The following is a 23,681-nucleotide window of genomic DNA, read 5'->3' on the forward strand; positions in this document are numbered from 1 at the left end:
TTACAGTTGATCATAGGAAAAAAAATTATCAACTTGTTTTTGTTCAATTGTCCTGATTATAAACTAGCACTCCATGGTAGGTTTGTATTCATTTGATATTGGGAATAACACTATTTCTACAATAATTGTGTCTTGCATGTATTGAATCATAAAAGAATTTTGTCAGTTTGTTCTCTGTTTCTTCAAATTTCATTCAAGATTCATTCCCCCATGCTCAGATACATCATGGTCTGTAAGTACAAAACATATACATTACATTAACCCTATCATGTTGGACTGCGCATTTAATAATAATGATAATATTATCATAGATAATATTCATTTATTCATTTTCTCCCGCTTATCCGTAATTCGGGTCGCGGGGGCAGCGGTCTAAGCAGGCCCCCGCCTTCGACTGCTGCCCAATCCTCACAGCACCGTCCCTTACGGTCCCTCCTGCAGGTGGTGAGCCCACGGGAAGGCGGCCCCACGTCACTCCGACGTCACGGACCTTTATATTTCCCTCGTAAGGGACCCCCGGAGCATAGAGGGTTAAGGGCCTTGCTCAAGGGCCCAAGATAATAGATAATAGATAATATATTTAACTTATATATATTATATAATAAAATAATAATAAATATAATATAAAATGATATCTTATTAAATAAATAAATTATTGAATATAGCAATATTTCTAACGAGCAAGGATGCAATTATATAGATATGATAAATATCAGTTATACAGTAATGTGGTTCGCTACATATTCCCAATTAAAGTCAAATGGCTTTTTTTGTCATTTCAACCATTTACATTAAATTATTCAGTAAAACCATACATTCCTCCAGGACCAAGGTGCTACATAAAACAATATACATTAACACAAAACTATCTAGCAAACAGCCAGGTTCCCTGGTGGTCTAGTGGTTAGGATGCGGCGCTCTCACCGTTGCGGCCCGGGTTCGATCCCGAACAGGGAACCAACCCCAGCCATTAGGGTTGCACAAGCCAGTCCCAAGCCCAGATAAATGTGGAGGGTTGCGTTAGGAAGGGCATCCAGCGTAAAAACGTGCCAAATCGAGCATGCGGATCAGAAATATGGATGATCCGCTGTGGCGACCCCTAATGGGAGAAGCCGAAAGAAAGTTTTATTTAGCAAACAGCCCTACAGGTATATAGAGTACATTATATAATGTGTACAAATGCAAATGTGTACAGATGCCGTTTAATGTTGTATCTTGCACTTAACATCGTCTTCACACATCTGCACACGTGCACGTTATGTACTGCCTTTGTATACAGATGTTTTAGTTAGTTTTATGTTATTTTGACTTGACTTTAGCAACAAGAAAAGAATATCAAGTAAATGACATTTCAGACCAAATATGGCCAAGTGCTCTGTTAGATCATGCTAGATCCCAAAGAAGGCAGAATAAGAACCTTACAGTCTGTCACTGATAGACTCACTAGGTAACTTACATCAATCACATTTCTATTTAAGCCACTTCATCATCATTTTTATCTTTGTCTGCTGTCATTAATTAAGCTACTCCTGAAAACGATTGTTTGCCATGTCGTCTAATGATGATGTTACTATTCCTAATGTAGTATAATGAACTTCTTTGACTATTCAAAATAGTGAGATTGATACAGCCTGTGTTTAGATGTAGTTTGGTTTCATTGCTTATGATAATAATAATAATAATAATAATAATAATAATAATAATAATAATAATAATAATAATACTTTGACTATATTCAACATTCAGCTATTCTTTGTTTAGCCATGCATCCACGCCAGATTACACCTACACACCTCCAGCTCTACAAGCATTAGCACACCTACACTCATGCAGATCTACAGCCCTATGCACATACCCACACCTACACACCTCCACACCTCCACAGCTACACATACGGTCCGAAGGAGAATTCTCACGAGCCTTGCTCACGAGATTAGGGGGCGGAGTTCGCACCTTGAGCATCATTTCTTTGCACACACCCCCCCCCCCCCCCGGGAAAAAAAAAAATCCCCTCTATTGTGGTGGCACACCTGTCTCACAAGCCTGCTCTACCTCTCCTGTGCCATCTAGAGATTGCTTGAAGTTTTGCTTCCAGCGCGCGTGACACGCTCCTCCGGTGCCGCGCGCTGCGCCTCCGACTCGCCGCTCAGCCTCGACCCGCACTTTTCTAACGGGACTCCAGAGCGTGTCAGAGCCGCATACACGACCATGCATCTGGAATTAAACGCGGAATATCTGCCCGGACTCATCAATGCACTGGGATATTTTGCAGCTTTAATCTGACAGTCCTGAGACTAAGCAGCAGAGTGCATTGTGCGGTAAAGGAGAGAGATAGAAAGAGAGAGGAACAGGGGGAGAAAGAGAGAGAGAAGGATAAGGACGTAAGGTTTTTTTTTTGCTCTTTGCTTTTTGCTTTTTTTCTTGCACCGTTTTCGCATTGTCGGTTTCAGGGATTGAAATGGATGATGGTGCAGAAAGATCTGAGTTTTAAAGCGCATCGGTGCGAATAAAGAAGCTCAACGAAGCAAGAATGGACACGTTGCCACTTATCAAGGTAAGACCAGGCATAATAATAACAACGCTATTTTGCCCTGAAAAAAAAACAATTAAATTTTATATATATATATATATATATATATATATATATATATATATATATATATATATATATATATATATATATATATATATATATATATATATGTGTGTGTGTGTGTCAGTGCAATCATTCTAGTCATGTGGAATATTTCTGTGATTGTGAATAATTAACGCCAGATTTCCAAGCACATACCTAGTTTATGTTTGGAACAAGAAAAGTTGTCAATGCATTAAAAATTATGAAAAGAGAGATGCAGACGTGAGTTATGTACTCATATTTGAATATGACCATATAGTTCATATGCATTGCACTTTTTAAGTCTGGAGCTTAGACTCTCTCTCTCTCTCTCTCTCTCTCTCTCTCTCTCTCTCTCTCTCTCTCTCTCTCTATCTATCTATCTATCTATCTATCTATCTATCTATCTATCTATCTATCTATCGCCCATGTCAATGTGGCAGGCAGGATTATTTACATTTGTACGATGAGTTGCTGCATAGTGTCAAACACAGGTTGAGCATCTTATAAGAAATGAGCATAATGAAGGCTAAACCACATTTACACATTCACACAGAGTCAGATGGCTAGTTCAACTTGCAGTATATTGCTAGTTTAGATGTGCAGTTTGTTGAGAATAGCAATAAAACAGTGTATAGAGCTTTCGTTTTTAATGCATTTGTATGACACTTCACCTTTCTGCTGGAATATTCACTGGCAAAAAAAAGAATATGTGCATCTGTTACATGCTGCACCATTTTATTTTAGGGAGTGGTGTGTGTGTGTGTGTGTGTGTGTGTGTGAGTGTGTGTGTGTGTGTGTGTGTGTGTGTGAGAGAGAGAGAGAGAGAGAGAGAGAGAGAGAGAGAGAGAGAGAGAGAGAGAGAGAGAGAGAAATAAAGGGGTTTTAAAGAATGGTTTGATTTCTACTATCTAAATCCATTGAAGACAAGTTTTATTAAAAAAGGGACTACCTGGCTTACATTGGATTCACATTATAAATATCCATGCCAGAGAAAAGCAAAGTAAATCCATAACAACTGTGCATTGTAATTTTTTTCTCTGCTGCCTGGAACCTGGAAACGCAGTATGTATGAAGGTGTATAAAAAAAAGCATTATGTTTCAGCACCATGTACCAGCTTTAACACGTTGCACGCACTTCCTCCTGAAAGAATTCATTACTATTTTTATGGACTGTGAGCTTCTGGGATAAATATTTCTTGCCACTTCGGATAGCTGACAATCTGTTATTCTTGACATACCAGATGTTATGTTATTATGATTTATTTTTTTATTTTTCATTTATTTATTAAATACTGTGCATCATGTAACCCTTAGTTAGTTCCTTTGGAGGAGTCCTTAAAAGTTCTATGTAAACAACAGAAGGTTTCTTTTTTTCCCTCATTTTTTTATTTCACTTTTTTAGATTGATTATTTCAAGTGTAAAAACACACATACAGTAGCTAAGTTTGATACAAGATCCCTTTTAACTATAAGGCCAAGAGTTCATATTAGATATACCGTGCCCGTTTAAAAATGCAGAGACTTATCATTTCTGCGAGACACATGCATGCTTATATGCAACAAAACAGGTAATTTAAGGTTATGAAGATTTACTTTGACCAAACAAATATATAAATGTACGGATTTCAAACTTTAGTTAAATCCTCCTTTGGCATATATAACAGTTTTACACACTCTTGGAATCCTGAATTGGCATCTCCAAACATTCAGCTTAAATACTTTGCCATGCCTTGTATAAAACGTCTTCTTTACTAGTTGGATATTTCTTTCTGACATGGAGATCCATACATTCTATTTGCTCTAAATAATGCTTACAGAGCTTGGACGCATTCTTTGGTTCATTGACTTGTTGTATGGTGAAGTTGAATCTAATTAGCAGCTGTTCAGAGAGAATTGCATGATGATTACGTATGGAATGGCAGCCATGTTGGTTCAGTATTCCTTTCACTTGGAATAAATCTCCAACATTCCCTGCTCCAAAACAACCCCAAAATATTAAGCTTCCACCTCTATGTTTGACTGTGGATGAGGCAGTCTGCAAACATCTTTCCTGTTTCCCAACCTACATAGGTTCTTCTGTTAGATCCAAACATGTCAAATATGGACTCATCTGTCCACAGAACTTTCCTTCAGTCATTGACTATCCAAATGTTGTGCTTTTGCTTTTTAGTTTTTTTGCATATAAACAGTGGATACATGCATGTGTCTCAATAACAATAAAAGATTAGATGATTCAAACTTTTGACAGGCACTGTACCTGCTTTTTAAATGTACAGGGCCTGTATCTATAGTACCTGTAGTATCTTGTACATGTATAGTTGCAGAAAGTGGATCTTCAACATATCACTCTAAAGTACAGAAAGAATCATAGTACATTATAGAAGAAACACTATATTGGCAAACCTGACCAGCAGTTGCTTATTGAACATGCCGTCCCAGATTTAATTCTCTATTGCTGTTATAATAAGTACTATTCTTCTTTGAAGGCTTTTTACTAAATTTATCAAAGTTTTTTAGTGATTCGCCGTATTGAGCCACAAAATCATTAGAGAATACAGTCACTAGTGTTGTGTGATAAGTCCTGTCACTAACTTTTCCAGTTCAACTCAAAACTAACAGATGAGTTTGGTGCTTTGGGAAGGCCATGTAATTTCTCCAAAGCCAACCTTGGCTACGCAGTTCTTTATAAACCTTGCTTTATGGACAAGGGCATTTTTATGCTGGAACAGGTGTGTAACATCCCCTTTAGCTCTAGTGAAGGAGACAATTCTAGACAATTTGATGCCCCCAATGAAAAGGTCAGGTGTCCACATACTTTTGAACAAACTACAGTTAAGAGATATTTTACTTATTAAAAGCTTTTCAACATTACATAAAGAAAAAAAAAGAAAGGAAAACAGGGGCTATTCATAAATACTTTGGATAGTAGCTTTTTGAAGATGTATTCCTGAAAAGAAATCCCTGAATGTTTTCGATTTTGCACTGAACTCTGAATAAAAAGTGGATTAACTTTAGAAATGTGAAAATACCTTCAAAGACACTGAAAAATGCCATCAAGGACAAGGACACCATAACAGCTTACGATACTGCACTTCTACTCATCTTAAAACATAATAGTGCGTACGTAGTATGAATCGTTTAGTAAAAACTGGGAAACTAATAGTAATGATGTTGATTATTGATAGATGGTATAGTGGGTCCTGGGAGTGTAATGCTGTCAAATCACAAGGCATTGGTTTGAATGAAGGACCAGAACAGATTGATTGATAAAGGAACACAATTTCGAAAACCATTAACTTCGTTTTCCTTGGGTGTCCTTGAATGTAGTTCTTATCGCAATACTAATGAATGGTTCGACCTCATTTTATTTTCTGAATACCCATATGCAAGATTTATGCCAATCTGAATACTTAGCGAAATACAATGGTTCCTCTGGCTAACATTATTGGGACATTATTGCATGCTTACCTGCATACTACACAGTTGCTGGTACACACCTAAAGAACTTCTGGCTTCAACAATGTGTGCAGCATTGCAGAGCTGCATGAGCATGGCCTGTAGAGCATGTTCCTTAATGAACTTAGAATTGAAGCCTTTTCACCCACTGGACCCAATTTACAGAGAGTGCAAGTGAGACTCGTGGTCTTTTCAAACAAAATGTCAAAAAAGGTCTGGAGTAAAACAATAAATCACCAGAAAAATCCGTTTTCATATTGTCTTGCTTCTGAGCACTTCTAGGTGTAATTGTATAGTGTGTATTATAGGGGCATAGATAGAAAAAAATGATTAAAGGATCATTTACAGTTACATATACATTTGAAGTATTCATAGATTGATCCAGAGCCACTCATTTCTAACTATTAGGTTTTGTTAGTTAATTTTCTCAATTATGGGCAATGGTCACTGAATTGTTTCACTAAATTTGTTTGCTCAATTGTACAATATCTAAATTCCAGCCTAAATTTTGGAAACCGAAACCTCTTTGAGCACTGAATAAACATAATTTCGTTTATATTTCTTTAATATTTACCCATCTGACATTTCGCCATTACGTTTACACAGCACATTCAAAAGCATCAGTCGGATATTCAACAACAGGGGGTCTGCACATTCCTCTACATCTCTCTCCTCTCCTCTCCTAATAGAAACTCCACTCAAGTGTTGAAAGTTAATTGAACTTTCAATAAATCTTTCTCTGTCGTCATGCCAAGGTCAGACAGAATGAAAGATACATATAAGTATGAACTAGAGATGTAGCCAAAGCATTGCATTTTTTCAGCTAACTTTCTTAATAAGGCTCTATTTTCATAGAGTAGGTTCTCTGTAGTATTCACATCTATTTATTGCACAATCATGATAGATTATTGCTCAGTTACGCCAGGGTCAATTACCAATGGAATTCCTGCTCCTCTTTCATGGTCAGAGATTTGCTGAGCAAGGAATAGATGGCATGCAAAATCCATTCATTTGTACAGATTGTGACAGGTTTTTTTTATGGGCAAAAATATTTTAAATAATTGTGCACTTTGTGCTGACAATTATGTTGAGAGTTCTATGATCATTCGATCGCTCATCCCCTTGCTGATCATTCGATGATGCTAACTTAGTGGTTAAAGCAATGGGCTTTGTATATGAAGGTTGTAAGTTCAAATCCCAGCCATGCCAAGCAGACACTCCTGTACCTAGGAAAATATCAAATATTTTAAGTGTAATAATTTGCTGTCATTATTTCTCATATGCTATGTATTATTAGGACTCAGACAGACATTTTGTTATGAGAATACAGATTTATTGATTAAAAGTTTACACAAGAAATGCAAACACAAAATGCAAATTGAAGTATAAATCAAATATATGCTTGTTGAGACGTTACTGCAATTTTACATAATGCAAAATGACTTTAATTACTAAAGATTCAATTTAATATCTTATGTTTAGCAATGCTTTTATTAAAGTTTTGCGCACTTTACCCTTTGGAGGTTCTCTTCTCCCTTTCACTTGTCATATTCTTGCACTTTCACCACTTAGAATGTTTTGTAGGTGCAAACAGTTTTGGTAATATTCGACTGATTGCCATTTGTTAACATTCAAAGAAAATCAAAAAATCGGTTGTTTAAACCTCAAGATCCAATGAGAAAAGCTACTTCAGAACCTGTGTATGTCTTCTTGTCTGAGGTCAGATAAGATGATGAGAATGTCGAGTATGTGCACTGGGATTCCGTACAATGGCAGAAAGTAACTGGAGCAATGACACCTCAGGGACAGCGAATGGAGCACAGATGGACTGTGCCTGGCAGCCACACACTGAATTAGATGCCTCTTTTGGGATAAAGGAAAATGGTTCTCAATCTCACAGTGAAATATGAGAATCTGACCATTAGCATGTAATCTCTGCACAGCGACCCAGAGAGATGAATTACATTACGCTTGTACTTAAGAATGAAGCACAGTTTAAAATTTTTAAACATTCTTCGATAGACATTCATTGAAGAGGAGATGAACACGGTGGCTCCCGATACTCGATTTTGAACGGCAATGTCAGTCATCCGATAGGTATGAATAATACATGCATTATATAAGTGTACTCTTTTAAGTAGAAGGCTTCAATGTGTTCTGGTCATTATATGCAAACAATATTCATGTATTCAATTTCTTAATGTGTTTCACTTTGTTTGTTTTGTGAACGCTAGTGTCAATCCCAAGTGGGCCTATTCAGAATCCACTGGCCTACATTTTAGCATGTGTTGTTGGAGTCAATTAAGAGTCGGATCCAGCTTTAGTCTGGTTCAACATTAATACGTTATCCTTTAGAACATCCTCTTGATATTGTGTTGATTCTTCAGTGTATCTGTTAGGCTTGAAAGTGATGACTTACTTGATGTTCATGTTAAAACTCTTTCTGACTACACTGTAATGATCGAAATATCCTTTTACTAATCTTCTCTTTTTTTTTTGTCGCAGGCCATGTCCACGCTAATACATTTTTTTTGTTTAGCTTTTTTGAAAATGCTCCCCAAAGTGAATACATTTGAAAATGCTGTTTTCTTGTTGCAGTGTGGACTGTGAAAACGAAGACTTTCGAAAACGATGATGCATTTTTAGTCATTATAAAGCCTGTTTTCGCATCGCAGTGTAGACTGTGAAAACAGAGGCTTTCGAAAACGATGACGCGATTTTAGTCATTGACGTGACAGTTCAAAGAGCTAGAAATGAAAAATGAATGCCAGGCAGAAATGACGCAGGTAAAATCGTCTTATGTTCCGCTTATGCACAGTCCAGGGATGTAAACGTTTTCAAACATTTTAGTGTGGATGTGCAACTTTTGAGAAACTATGAGAAAAAAATAATAAAATGTATGGACGCGGATTGTTTTTAGATGAAAACGTAGTTTACAAATGTATCCAGTTTAATGTAGATGTCGCCTCAGTATTTCTTCCCCATCTCTGATTTGTTTATTAAGAATCTTGAACTTTTCCTGGATTTTGCTTAAGCTGTGTTGTAACAGTGTACTGTATCTTTTACTAAAAGCTCTAAATACAAACAAATTAAATTCTGCTTGTGTCTAACAGAATCCTTTAAATTCCTTCAATCGCCTTTTTTAACTCTTTAGATTTCTCTTACAGTGCTTCCCAAATACTTGTAACTTCATGTTTTGCCTGTTAGTGTTACAACAGTATCTAAATAATTTAAAATAGGTACTGAATAATGTTTATTAAGACGAATACGCTGGGAGTTTAGTAAGACTTAGAAACAGCCAAGCTTTCCTATATTGACTTACATTCTTTCTACAGTGAAAGCCTGAGACATTGTGCCTGGCTATTCTAACCACACAGGCTTATTTGTAATCGATTTCAACCCTTTCCCCTCAGTGAGAACAGTGTGGGCTGCCTTTCTAGAAATGCTTTATTAGTTAATTGCATCCAGCTGCCAGAGGCTCCTTATGGAGTTACACGGGCATCGGGGTAGCCGAGTTTTCACGCTGAAAAGCTCTCAGTTTTGTGATACATGGAGCAAAGTGGCAACAGAATGAGATATTTGCTTACCACAGCTGTTTCGCTGCATTTATTCGAGATTAGTCAGGCTTGACAAATTAAACAAACATTCCGCATCTTTCATCAGTGACACAGTCGCTTGCATGGTTAATGGCTATATGTAACGGAGCATATTCCAGTAATGTTGAGTACAAGGTGGGAATACACCTTGGAAGGCAGTCCAGTTTGCTGTTAGGTACATTTCACACACATTCACACCTAGTGTGCAATTTAGAGTTTCGAATTCAGCTAGGGAGAAAATGATGTACCAAATATTGTAAGAAGTCAATGACATTTGTAGTCAAGCCAACAAGCTGACTTGCCTTGATAAACATGAAATTACTGAGGATAACTCTACTTATGAACCATGAAAATGGCTTTGGACTACAATTGATATGAACAGTTTTGCTACCAGGGCTAAGGACTACAATTGGCAGAAACAGTTTATCACTGGTGTCCATCAGTGAACAGATGATAACCTCACCAGTGATGAAACTATAATAAATACATGAGGATAAGTTCCCTTTTTTTATTCTGGTTTTATATATATATATATATATATATATATATATATATATATATATATATATATATATATATATATATATATATATATAAAATTTTGTCTCTAGTGTCTTTGGACAGCTCTTGGCTCTTGGCCATGTTATTAGTTGGATTCTTACTGATTGTATGGGGTGGACAGGTGTCTTTATGCAGCTAACGACCTCAAACAGGTGCATCTAATTTAGGATAATAAATGTAGTGGAGGTGGACATTTTAAAGGCAGACTAACAGGTCTTTGAGGGTCAGAATTCTAGCTGAAAGACAGGTGTTCAAATACTTATTTGCAGCTGTATCATACAAATAAATAGTTAAAAAATCATACAATGTCATTTCTGGATTTATTTTTCTAGATTATGTCTCTCACAGTGGACATGCACCTACGATGACAATTTCAGACCCCTCCATGATTTCTAAGTGGGAGAACTTGCAAAATAGCAGGGTGTTCAAATACATGAATACATACATAAATAAATAATATATATATATATATATATATATATATATATATATATATATATATATATATATATATATATATATATATATATATATATATATATAGCATGACTGGACTGCTGTTTTACATTGTTGGACCAAAAACATAGGTACTAACATTAATTAAAAAGGCAACAGTGGACACAAGGTAAAGACATTACCTTTGTAGACATCTTGCCTATTGGAACACCATGTTCAGGAGCAGCAGGCCTTTAGGAAAGTGTTAAAACCCAGTCTTGCTTCATGGAGGCAGAATGAAGGGCTTTTTGTACAGCGGAGAGGCGATAACATTCAGGCTTGGCTGGGGATGTACATGGGCTCTGTGAGGAAGCTGTAATTTAGAAGGGATCTCAGGCTTATCAGCTGGTGTCCTGGTGTGGGGAAAAAATGCTTAGAAAAAAAGAGAAAGAACCCCAGGGATGAGTCATTTTGCAAAGAAAACCCGAATGAAAACTCGACTGGTCTCGAGGAGAAATCTCTCGTTAATCACAGGGTAACATCAAGTGCTGCTGGAAAATGCCGAATAGAGATTGTGGAAGGTCAGAACAGTATGTATTTCCATGCTTATATATGTATGTGTGTGTGTGTGTGTTGGAGCATAAGACATAAACACACTAAAAAAACCCACAGAAAGTCATTGACTTTGACATGATGACTTTATAGACATCATTGAGTATTAGCTGCACTGACACACACACACACACACACACACACACACACACACACACACACACACACACACACACACACACACACACACACTTACATTTATAATGCATTTAGACTCATCAGACTTCATTTTTTTTTATGTTGTAGTTTTATGCCAAAAAAATTCATATCAAGCTTCATTCTATACCCTACAATGACAAAGCAAAAAACAGATTTGTAATACCGTTGCATGATTATTATAAAGAAAAAAAAAATACCTGAAACACCACATGAAATTACTGTAGCACTCAGATCATTTGCTAAGACACTTAAAATTTAGTTCAGGTGCATCCCATTTTCTTAATCATTCTTGAGATGTTTCTACACTTTGATTAGAGTCCACCTGTGACAAATTCATTTCATTGAACATGATTGGGAAACACTTGTCTATATAAGCTCTAACAGCTGAAAATGCAAATCAGAGCAAAAAACAAAGTTTTCTGCTGCATTATAGGTTCCTAAGATCCAGATCTTGCTACCTGGTCTAACTTAATCAATAAATAAAGAAGTACATTGATAAGAGAAGTGACAGAGAACAACATAAATAAACAAAGGGAACACAAGAAACATAGAACTACACATAACTCTAAACCAGGAGTGGCCAACCAGTCAGAGACCAAGAGCCACATTTTTTACTGTGTTACCGCAAAGAGCCACATAATACACATGGGCACACATGAACATCATCCATCCCTTCCTCTTACACACACACACACACACACACACACACACACACACACACACACACACACACTCACACACACACACACTGTCAGTTCAACCAAGTCCACAATCAAAAATATAATAATAATTTACAATAGCGTTTTTCTTTTACTATGCATTCCAGGTCAGAGTGCAACTGTGATTCAATAGCCGTGTTATTGTCCCATATTCTGTGTTCAACAGTGTGGCGGGACAGTTGGACGTCTGATACAATGCGTTTTAGTTTGTCGTTTTCAGAAGACAAGATTTCAACAACGTCACTGAGGCATTATTTAACGAACTCCCCTTCATTGTATGGCTTTTTAGCCCATGCAATGTTCCAAGCAAAATTGAAAGCAAAATTTTTGGGAAAACTGTATCTGCTTTTCTGCCTGACTTTTCAAAGTGACCAACTTGTGCTTGTGAAGTTCAGTCCCTTTTGGAAATTCCTGGTTGATGTTAGCATGGAGTGAACTTAAGTGGCACTGAAGATTTGAAACTTTGAAATGTGCTAATGACGCCTGACATAAGGCAGATTGACTTGCCATTACGTTCAACCAAAAAAAATATAAACTCTCCCACTCTGTTAAAAACGTCCTGTGTTCATCTTCATATTTTTGTTTTGCTGTGCATTTTTTCCTGCCATTTTGAGAGCAAACTTGACACAAACTGTTTTCTTAAAATTTAAGTAAACAATTTGCATATAGAAGTTTGTGTTTTTGTTTAATGTGCGTGTTCGCTTCGTATGAGTTCAATATGTTTTTTTCGTCAAATGCGCATGTGCGTGAGATGAAAATACAGTACCACAAAGTTTCCCGATAGGCAGCCACACTCCGGGTGAGCTCTGACACCGAAAGAAGTGGGAAGACCAGAGGACTCATAAGATGATGTCATGGCATCAACAATCCCCCTGCTCAGAGTCTGCTTATAAGCAGAGAGGCCTCTCCTGGGAGGGCCATAGCAGACAAGCAGCTGATCGGTCTTCCTCCAAGGACTCGTCCTATGGATGTAGGTGTCCAGTGCGTGCACAAAATTATGGCCAGGCACTCTAGGCCTCAGCCTCCGGGTACCACAAAGAAAACGCATTAACATAGGGTCTCTGCCCAGAGATTGCCAAAATGGCAGACATGTAGACTGGATGGAGCCAACCCCTTGGCGAACTGTCCCTGGAGGAAATCCAGCACTGTAAAAAAACGGGCAGTGGACTGGATCCAGCTGATGGTGATCACACCACAAGCAGAACAGACACCAAATAGCGGCATACGACCTGCTCGTGGAGGGAACTTTGGAGTGAAGAATGGTCTCTACCACTTTAGTGGAGAGGCCAGGGTGGTGGTGAGATATGGCGCCCCCGAGCTGGGAAAGGAGATGCCTCTTCAGAGGAATCTCCCATTAAGGGTGCTTGAGGAGAGCTACCAGGTCCGCGAACCATGGTTTGCTCGGCCACCTCGGAGCTATCAGGAGGAGAACTCCCGGCTAGGGGGAGGCATACAGATGCAGTGTCGGCCGTGCCTGCGCCATGGCATAGGAGGAGTAAGGGAGAAACAGAGGGGGCAGTCGACATCTCTTGAGATGCGAACAGATTCACCTTCAACCTGCTCCACCACGTCGGGGTGAAACTGCCATTCCCTGGGTCTCAACCCCTGCCGCAACAGGGTGTCTGCTGCCTCGTTCAACTAATGTAAACTTATGTAACTCATGTCTCATGTAAAGCAGGTCAAGTGGAATAACACTGGACGTAGCTGCCATAAACCCTAGCAGTTTCTGGAACATGCTTGACAGCGAGACGCTGCCCTATTTTGACCTTCCTATGGCTCCACAATGCGGGCAGGGGAAAGCTGTTGAATCCCATATGACACCGAGATAGGTGGTTCTCTTTTATAGAGAAAGCACACTCTTTCATTTCGGATGAACTCTTCTGTTCAGCTGAAACCCCAACACCTTCATGTGGGCGAGAACAACATCTCAATGCCGGACCGCCAACTGCTCTGATTGAGCTAAGATCAACCAATCCCTAAAACCCTAAAACCTTAGGGGAACCAGAGCCGCATACACACATTTTATAAAGGTACGGGGTGAGAGGGAAAGGCCAAATAGACGAACACGATATTAGAAAGCTTCGGCCCCGAAAGCAAACCTCAGGAACTTCCTGTGAGAAGGTAGGATGGATACATAAAAGTGCGCATCCTTTAGATCTACCATGACAAACCAGTCCTCGGAGCTGATTTAAAGCACAACCTGCTTGAGTGTCAGCATATTGAACCTAAGTTTAATGAGAGAGCGGTTCAGCTGATGTTGATCTAATATAGGATGCAACCCTCCGTCCTTTTTGGGAACTATGAAGTACCGGCTTTAGAACCCGGACGCTCATTCTAATGGAGGGAAAACCTCGATTGTCTCCTTCCTCAGGAGAGTGTTTACTACTTGTTCAATGACCAGAGCCTGCTGGCTTCGCACCAGGCCTTTAACTAATTTAACTATTAAAACTCCTTTCAACCAACAGAACTGCTACTCACTGGAAGTTTTTGTACCATTCCGGTAAACCACAAAGAATGCTGTATGTAAAAATCCCAGGAAATTAGTCATTTATAATTTGCATATTTAACCATAATATGCAAATACTTGATCATTTGTAAATCATGCTATTTTTGAAAAAAAATCTTGAAAGAGATTTCCATAAAAAACAGAATACATTTTTTTTACAAAGAAATAAGTATTTTTTGTCCTTAACACAGCAAGCTTACTATTTAAGTATTTAAAATTGTAAAGTCAAAAAAATCTATTTATGTATTTTGTGGTTATGTTGGTTATGTTTACAGACAAGAATTAAATAGTGAGTAAGTAGTGAGTAGTCAGTAAATATACAGAAGGAAAAAGGTAATGGAAGTAAGTGCTTAATTTGTAAATTTTACCACAAAGAGAATTGTAAAACAAGATTGTGGAAGTGCATATTTGGGAGGAACAATGGTGATGAGTGATTGGTTGTTGGAGAAATGTTTGGGGATTAGTCACAGGGAATAATGATAATGCTATCAGAGATTGGTTGATAGAAACAAATGGTGATGTATTTAGTGGGGATAACACTGATTTTTGTGTTATGATCAACCTTAACATGTTGTCTACTTTGGTTTTTCATTGGCTAAGACTACTGATAAAGTGCTTCATGCAAATTGTGTAGGTTTTTATCATTTACTTGCTGTTCCACAGTAGGGAAATGTGTTCCCTAACTTCAGTCACTTTACACATCTTTTCACAGCATTGAAGGGGGATTCGAAGTCAGATTTTCCTAGGGCGCTTAAACATTGAACATCAATATTGTAACACTCTCAGGATTCCTGTGTGTTTATGCCATCTTTTCAAGGTTGTATTTTGCTCATTCATGCTTAGGTGATTGATTTCCTCCATTCGTCCTGTTCAGCTACAGGAAAGACACTTCATTATATTGGTAATCTGTGTGAACTGTGTAATCTGTGTGAACTGCACATAGCAGTTGTATTTGTGACCAAACGTCATGGTGGAGGTGATTTCTCGTTTGTATATGTTTATTTTCACTTTTCACACATTTTACAGTGTAGTGATGGAGTGATAATGAATGCTTATAACTTGCACCAGTTAGAATTATAAATCGTGATATCAAACCTACTAAACCTATGTCATTCCTGTGATAATTTATAAATCTCATAATTTTTTTTTCTTTTCAGTACTATGGTAGGATTTAAAAATCCACACTGTTTCCTTCTGGTTTGTCATTTATAGCTGACTGTATAATGCAGAAAGTTTATATTCAAGATTCTTCATCATCTAAAACTTATTATATATTTTTTAGCAATGACAGTAAAGCCCAATTTGTCTTCTTTCCAAAGATATTGAAATTGTGTATGTAGCTCACTTTTCTCAGGAAATGCTAACATTTAAATTTAGGTAGGTCATTTTCAGTTGTGAGTCCCAAAAGCGGTGGTAAAACTCCCACCACTTCCTGGCCTCTAAAATTATGCATTTACAAGGTTTTCTGTTTTTTCTTACTAGTGTGGGATTGATGAGCGTGTTTGTGTCAGATAGACGAGCACAAAGACGAATTTTGACAGCATAGGAATAATTCCTGAATGAGCTGATGTCATAGACCTCGGCTCACTAATCCAACTCCTATCCAACTCCTAACATTTTTGTAATATATGCTAATAACAGGACATTTCACAAGTTGGAAATACAGAAAACAGAAAACAGGCCATCAAAAGTTTCAAATCACTTTTTTTTTCTTAAATGTCTTAATTAATTAGCAGTTTATAGACTGAATATAAAAGAATAAACATGAACAAAATGATATAATTCAACAAAAGAGATTTAAGAGTATTTGTTAGCATGTCACCTGTCCAAACTAGATCATATGACCATGCCATGAAGCCTGTAAAGATATTTCTTATCAGGTAAAAGTAAACAAAAATTCACAGTTTAAAAAGATAAATTTAATGAGCAGACCGAGTTGCATTCTTTTGTACTGAATTTTATGCAAGATCCCTTAATACAACTGGCATAAAAACTGCAAAAATGCTCACAAGTAGTTGTTATATAATGTCCTAATATCACTGTTAATTGTAATGAAGTATAGCACAGCTTTTGTTTAATATCGACTGGATAGCTTAGAAAGAAAACAATATTATTCGGCATTGCAATATCTTTCGATTCAAAATACTAACACAAATTGAAATGCTTTTGAGAAAGCAAATGCTTGAAAAATGAAATGTCAGAGCTTTCAATGGCTTTTAAACATCACTTTGACAGATTGAAGGACAGAAGGATTGTTTTTGTACATCTGAAGACTGCCTTGGTGTTGGGAAGTGTCCTCGACATTTATCTCTCTTAATGTATTCCCTAGCAGTAATAATAAACATAAATCTGTCTAATTGCCTGTCAAGGAATAAGAGGAAATTAATTTTACAATGATTTATGTGTGTGAATTAAGGGATCAGTGTTCAAAATGCAGAAGCACACTTTTAATTGGTTTTATATTATTTTTTCTACTAATTCAGTAGTTAAATATTTTTTTTGCAACCGGGGACCCATTTACTTTATTAGAGAAATGAAAAAAAACAACAACAACAACAACAACAACAACTATATTACACAAAATTTGGCACTCTCAACGCCGCAGCCAGAGTTCGATTCCCGGTCAGGAAACCAACCCAGCCATAAGGGTTGCACAAGCCAGTGCACTCTTAGTGCAGGTCCCAAGCACAGATAAATGGGAAGGGTTGCGTTAGGAAGGGCATCCAGCATAAAAACATGTGCCAAATCAAACATGCGGATCACGAATACGGATGATCCGCTGTGGTGACACCTAATGGGAGAAGCCGAAAGAAAGAAACATTTCACAAAATGATAAAAATATCCAAATAATATAAATTAATATTTATGTATTTTGAGTATATTTATTTATTCAATTGTCTGTCTTTGTTTGTCTTCACAGAGCCATTTTGGCAAAAAATGTAGGTTACCACCTGACTATACTTAAATAACCTTGTGGGGACTCAGTTTCTTTAAAACCATGTTTTTTTTCTTTAGTTATACATTTTTTTTTAATGTGAAATAAATTCTTGCATATGAACACCACACTCCAGGGGTGCATTTGGGCCAAGGCATCCATGCTTATTCTGTGTCTTTAACATAAACACTTATAATGGCTTATATTAGTATGAATTATGGTCTTGTACAGACTATAGACACGTCCAATATTTCGTCTTCATTCATGAGTCATCATTGCCAAATGAAAATGTTTCACAAAGTAAAAAATTGCAAACATGGGGGACATTATATATTTGTATTTAACAAAGAGCACCCTTGACAACTAAAACGCTGTTCCGTGTCAACCAGAACGGTATTTCAAGTTTGATCTCATCCCAGACATGAAGCACAAAGACGTCTCACCTCTTTGCATCCAATTTACAGCTTCTCCTCTGGGATTGTTCTGGCATGTTTGAGATTGCTACTTGTCCCTTTTTGCGTCTCCGTTTTACGCTTTTCTTGCCATCGAGAATTATAACAGGAAAGACGTGTGACCCACTTTGATCAGCCATGACATTTAGAAAAGATTTCACAAGGAAGTGTTTCTTCATGACTGGCGCTACCAATTATAAAATGGCTATGCCATTGATTTCAAAGAGATGATATAATGGGGAAAAAAAAAGTAAATCAACCTCTCCATTTTTTTTTAGTGGTTCTCGTGCTTCTCCACAATAGCAAAATCAATTGGACATAGACGTGCCCTTGCTGCCTTTAGTCACTGACATCTGATCCGAAATGACTTAGTGATGTTCTAATGCCTATAAAATGGTTTAGCTTGTAGAGACGACAATGGCGACAAAGTTACATGTCACACTGCTCTGCAATTTATATATTTATTTATTTAGCACAATATGTAATCTTTATATCTTTATCTATCATATCTTTATTTATATCCTAGTTCTGTTGCATTCTTGAATCTGGTTAGCCAGAAGGTGTTGATTCATTTTCTGTAGCAGTTCAGTCAATAGTTCCAGCTGCAAGGTTTATATTAATGTGCTTCTTCTATCACATTATTGATTCTGTAGTAACAACTTATTGTACTAAGTGTGTAACTGCTTAAGTGTGCAATTGTAAATATGGTGAACCTTGTGTAAGAAATGAGTCTCCAGTTTAAGTTTTTTGTAACTGTCCAAGGTAAAATTTTCTGACACAGGCTTCATGGTTTCTTGTTAAAACTGAACTATTTATGGAAAATAAAACAAAATGGGAACATTAACAAGTGCTAATAAATGTTATTTTATAAGTTAAATTGATAGTCCACATCATTACATGTAAAGATAACTGAATAAAATTGTTTACAATTATTAAAAAAAATTTCATGAATATTATAGATCACAATAATATATTACACTTCACAACATGCACTTATAGGAAAATGTTCAACTTCGACTTTGAATCGAGCCACAATGCATGTCCCTATTGCTCATTCTTTCCTGTAGCTCTTATGTTTTATTCCTTTAACTCTGAAATAAAGGAGCTGTAACGTTTCTGTCAGCATGTCAGTGCCCATGTGTTGTTCTTTCAGTACATATTCTTTCTGATGGTTATAAAAAAAATAAAAAATGCGTAGGTACTTTCAGTGTCTTAAACATTCAGCAAGGGGATTGTGCATGTGGGTAGAGCATAAGAGAACTGCCAGAAGACTTCCCGCACATATGGTGACTACCATGCAGATTCATGACAACTCCAGAGCAACCGCTCGTTCTAGAAACATGTAGTGTTATGTAACATGTAACATGTCTGGTAAAATAAATACATAAATAAATAAATATAGAACTGTTCTAAAACCTGCGATCATCAGTGAGTAGATATTATATTATATTCATTTACTGAAATATATATATAATAATAAAAAGGACATCAGCTCTTGTTGCTTACAGTGAGACATCACCTTTTCCATTGATTAAAAGGATGGAATATTTGTTTTTAGGTTACAGGAGACTCACTCGAGACCCTAAGGCTCTATTTGTTACCCCTGTTTGATATATTACTCACAGCTGGTGTTTTCCAAAGAGGCCCTTACCTATAACAGAGTCTCTGCAAGAAATGAGTTCAACTGAACAAGCTATTGCAAAGCAAACAAAGGTTAAAAAAACAAAGATTTTTTTATATATAAGTCTCTTTGAAAGTCTTGAAAGGCCAAGGCCTTAAGTTTTTTGTTTTCTCTAGACTGAAGGCATTTGGGTTTAAGATTAAAAAAATGAAAAACATGCTTCATTCACGTTTTCAGAGAGAACAATGGTATAGGAACAAATAGTCTTTCTTTAAATTGAAACGAAATAACAAAATATTTGTGTTGCATTTCCCTTGCTTGTAATAATTTTACCAACTCAGCAACCAATGATCACATCAAACTGTTGCATTCTTCTTTTGTTCCACTTTTCCAGGCATGTGGCACTTCTTTCCCTCTTTAACTGGGTTAAGTTCTGGTGATTGACTTGCCACATGAAGTCTTTAATTATATGTCACTGTGGTTTTGCTCCCTGATGAAGTTCCTCACAATTTCTCTGTAAATTGGCTGAGAGAATGTTTCTACAGACAATATTGCTTGGCGATAGCTGCAATCTGACATGCTGCACCCCTCTACCTGCCATTATAGTTTTAAAGAACTAAATAATACAGCAGCCTGCTGTGCCCTGGGAAACGTGTCCCTAAAACAATAGTGCCATCACACTGTGGCTGCTTTTTACATCATTGCATGGATTTTAATGATGCCTAAAGCTTAAAAATGCCCCAAATGCCAACACTTTGGGGTTTAGTATAGTTATATGTTTCCATGTTACTGATAACAGGCTGATACTCAGACCCCCTTAATGCCACTAAAGATACCATAGTCTTTCTCTGTTTTGCAAGATTTATATATGATGTGAAAGTAAAAGAAAAAAAAAAACCTCCTGCTTGTGCAATTCCATTCCTGGTTTAAACAGCTAGTCTAGACACAGTTCTATTCAGTAACATCTTTCTCTCTAGAGTGTCTGAAAACGAATATACCATACTTCACTGGTGTGGTACCATAAAGTTGCATCGTATGTGTATTTTTGTACGTTTGTTCCACTGGATATGATTATAGTGCACCTTTAAAAAAAAAAAAAAACATACAAAATTGTGGACCACAAATGAATCAATATGATTGGAGAGAATGACATTTTAGTTATTCATTAGTCCATACTGTCAGAACTCAGCTTCACCCAAGCTCCAATTCCCAGCAGGGAACATGCACATTCACACACGTTCACAATCACCCAGCTATTGATTGAGCACACCTGTGCTCAATTACACACATTCACGCACATGATCTATTTAAAGAGACTTTCATGCAGCAGAAGTTTGGAAGGTAGTTACCATGTGGTTAATTACGCTGCATTGCTACTTTTGCTACTGACCTGCTTTGTTCAAATTCTTTGATATTCTTTGTCTAGTTAAATCAGTTTGTTGATTGTCTGTCCACTGCCTGATTTTTGTCTGATCTCATTTTATATTTTGGATCTGCCTGCCTGCTTTCTTTAATAGCTTCAAACCTGCGTTTGCATTTATAGATTTTTTTTTTTTTTTTTATGCATGGCATGTACCGTTAAAGCTTTGCTATAAAAACTGATTAGGTTTTCACCACATTCACTTTCACTGATAAAAATTATAACGATCTGGTAGAATTATTTTAAAGAGCCCACCTTACCAAGACACTTGATCACATTTGATTTAATTGAGGAATTCTGTAATTACTAGATCAATGTGCTTCATTAGATTCTTGAGTAAAACATGTCAAGATCTGTGTGAAGGTATTATAATCTTGATGTGTTTAGTTTTATTATAATTCTCATCTTGGTACCCATTAATCACAAATATAAAGACATTTTAATGGTATAAAAAAACTATTCTGTTTCTGACAGTAAATAGAATTCAGCTGGAAAAATTGAATTGAGTCATTTGTATATTTGTACTGGTTTCTGCTCTTTGAAAACATTTTAAATTCCCTGTCAAGCATTTAAATGCTTCCCAATTGTGAGCACATACATAATTGACTTTGAATAAATTACCAGTTAATAAAGCCCTTGCACAGAGAGGACACTGTTCATGTTTGGCATGGAAAGCTAAGGATTCATCCTGCTTTGATTGTAGGCTGAGGATGATTGAAACATGATGACAAAGGTTACACCCTAAAATAAAGTTATTCTTATCCACACTTAATGGGATTCCAAACGCTCGCTCCTGAAGCTCCCGTAACCTGAACTGCAGTTTCATTCTCTGTATGTGCTCCAATTTAAATCAGGCTATTAAACAGTCTTTAAGAACAATTATTTCTCTCTGTCAAGCTGTTTGTTCACTCCTGTTGCCGGACGTGATGCTGGTTACAGATTCTGACACACTTCAGTTGCACTTCTCACCCTCCAGACCTGACTGATTCACCAGGTTGTGCTTCTTCTGCTTGGAGAATCTGTACTTGTGACCCAATGCCTGTTGCTGTGGATTATCCCACATGGATTTCCATAAAAAAAAAAAACAACAACATTGCTTTAATACACTTGCTTACTGTAGACATGCCTTCTATTCTTGACTTGAAAACTGCTGATGTAATCATAAATACTGTCCTGTGCTCATTTAGGATCGTCATTCTCAATTCACTCATAGTGAACATTCTTCAAAAACTCTACTATATGACTGTTGAAAAGAGCTAAGATTTGCTGGGTTTTCATTTTAGTCTGATTTTTCTTAAACTTTCGTCTTTTTTCTTTGTTCTCATTGATTTCTTATTTGAAATCCTAATTCAAATAAAATTAGTTCTTAAAAGTGCTATGGAAATAAAAATAATCTCACACACAACCTCCAGTACATTTACTCCATTTGGCACACACCCTTATCCAGCGCGACTTACATTTATCTCATTCATGGGGTATTTGAGGCACCCAGGACTGGCAGCTTGATGTGGCTGAAATTCAAACTCTTGACCGTCAAAACCAAAGTCCAATGCCTTAACCACTAAGCTACCCTACTCAGTAGTAGAACACAATTTTATTGTGTTAATCTCTTCCTTTGTTGCCATTATGAAGGTTCGAGGATTAACATTTACCTCATTTTGCTGGGTCAGAGGGAAAAGCGTATTTTCCTTTTCACAATATATATATCAATCTCTATAGACCTCATAGACTGACAGTTTGTTATACAATACAATAAGTAAAACATTTATTACAAAAATGTTCAGGTCAGGATGTGGCCAGGCTTTACAATCTGCTAATATTTATTGATTAACATGTCATGCTAATCATTTTACAGTTGTCACTTATGTTATAATCACTATACCCCCCCCCCTCCCCCATTTCTTGGAGTTAATAAGATGAAAGTCTTTCCTATGGTTGAAAACAATAGAAACAATATAAAAGTGAGTATATTTGCATTAAAAAGCATTAAATAGTGTCTGAGCTTCTGTTTTAGAAAATCTAATAAACACTTACTTACCGGATTTGATTAATGCATTTTTACACTTTACATATGCAATTTCAAATAAATTACACTGTCTTATACCCAAGCCAAGCAATTCACATTGAAGCTGTAGATGAACATCTGTATTACTTGCCCTGCAATGGCATTTATAAACAGAGCAATTTAATGCTAGCTGTCACATGTAGTGTAAATGGAATCATTTCTGCATGGTTGCTATTCTTCTTTTTAACAAATGACGGTTGTTGTGTTTGTTTGTTTTTTCCCCTCTTCATAATAAATGCAACATCGCTGTTTGTTTAAATATGTGGATTTAGCTCTGTAGCATTGTGAGAAGAGCCCTGAGGCACTATAGCATGCATTTAGGTTAAACATATTCTCAGCAGAGCTTAAGAGCATATTATGTAGGGAAAGTTCAAATGATGTTTTCCTGGAGGAAAATGCAACAGCACAGCAAACTCATTCATATTCAGACACTGTAACTGCTTAGGACACAGGCGACCGGTTTGAACGACGTTGCATTCAGTGAAAAGGTGTTGATTTCCATATTGCTGGTTATTTAATTATTGCAT

At 36.8% G+C, this 23,681-nt stretch overlaps 1 protein-coding gene across 2 annotated transcripts in view; it reads left to right on the forward strand.

Moving 5' to 3' along the window:
• Nucleotides 1-1,831: 1,831 nt before the first annotated feature.
• LOC310727808 (leucine-rich repeat and fibronectin type-III domain-containing protein 2) overlaps nt 1,832-23,681 on the forward strand; it is a 144,356-nt gene continuing 122,506 nt past the window's right edge. Inside the window, exon 1 of one of the 2 annotated variants that reach the window (XM_083544627.1) lies at nt 1,832-2,554. The gene's annotated coding sequence lies outside the window, so the exon portion shown is untranslated. The remainder of the gene's footprint in view (nt 2,555-23,681) is intronic. The other variant, XM_083544626.1, reaches the window with a different exon arrangement.

Source organism: Silurus aristotelis (genome assembly GCF_946808225.1).
Source record: "Silurus aristotelis genome assembly, chromosome: 6".
In the NCBI taxonomy this organism is placed as follows: Eukaryota; Metazoa; Chordata; class Actinopteri; order Siluriformes; family Siluridae; genus Silurus; species Silurus aristotelis.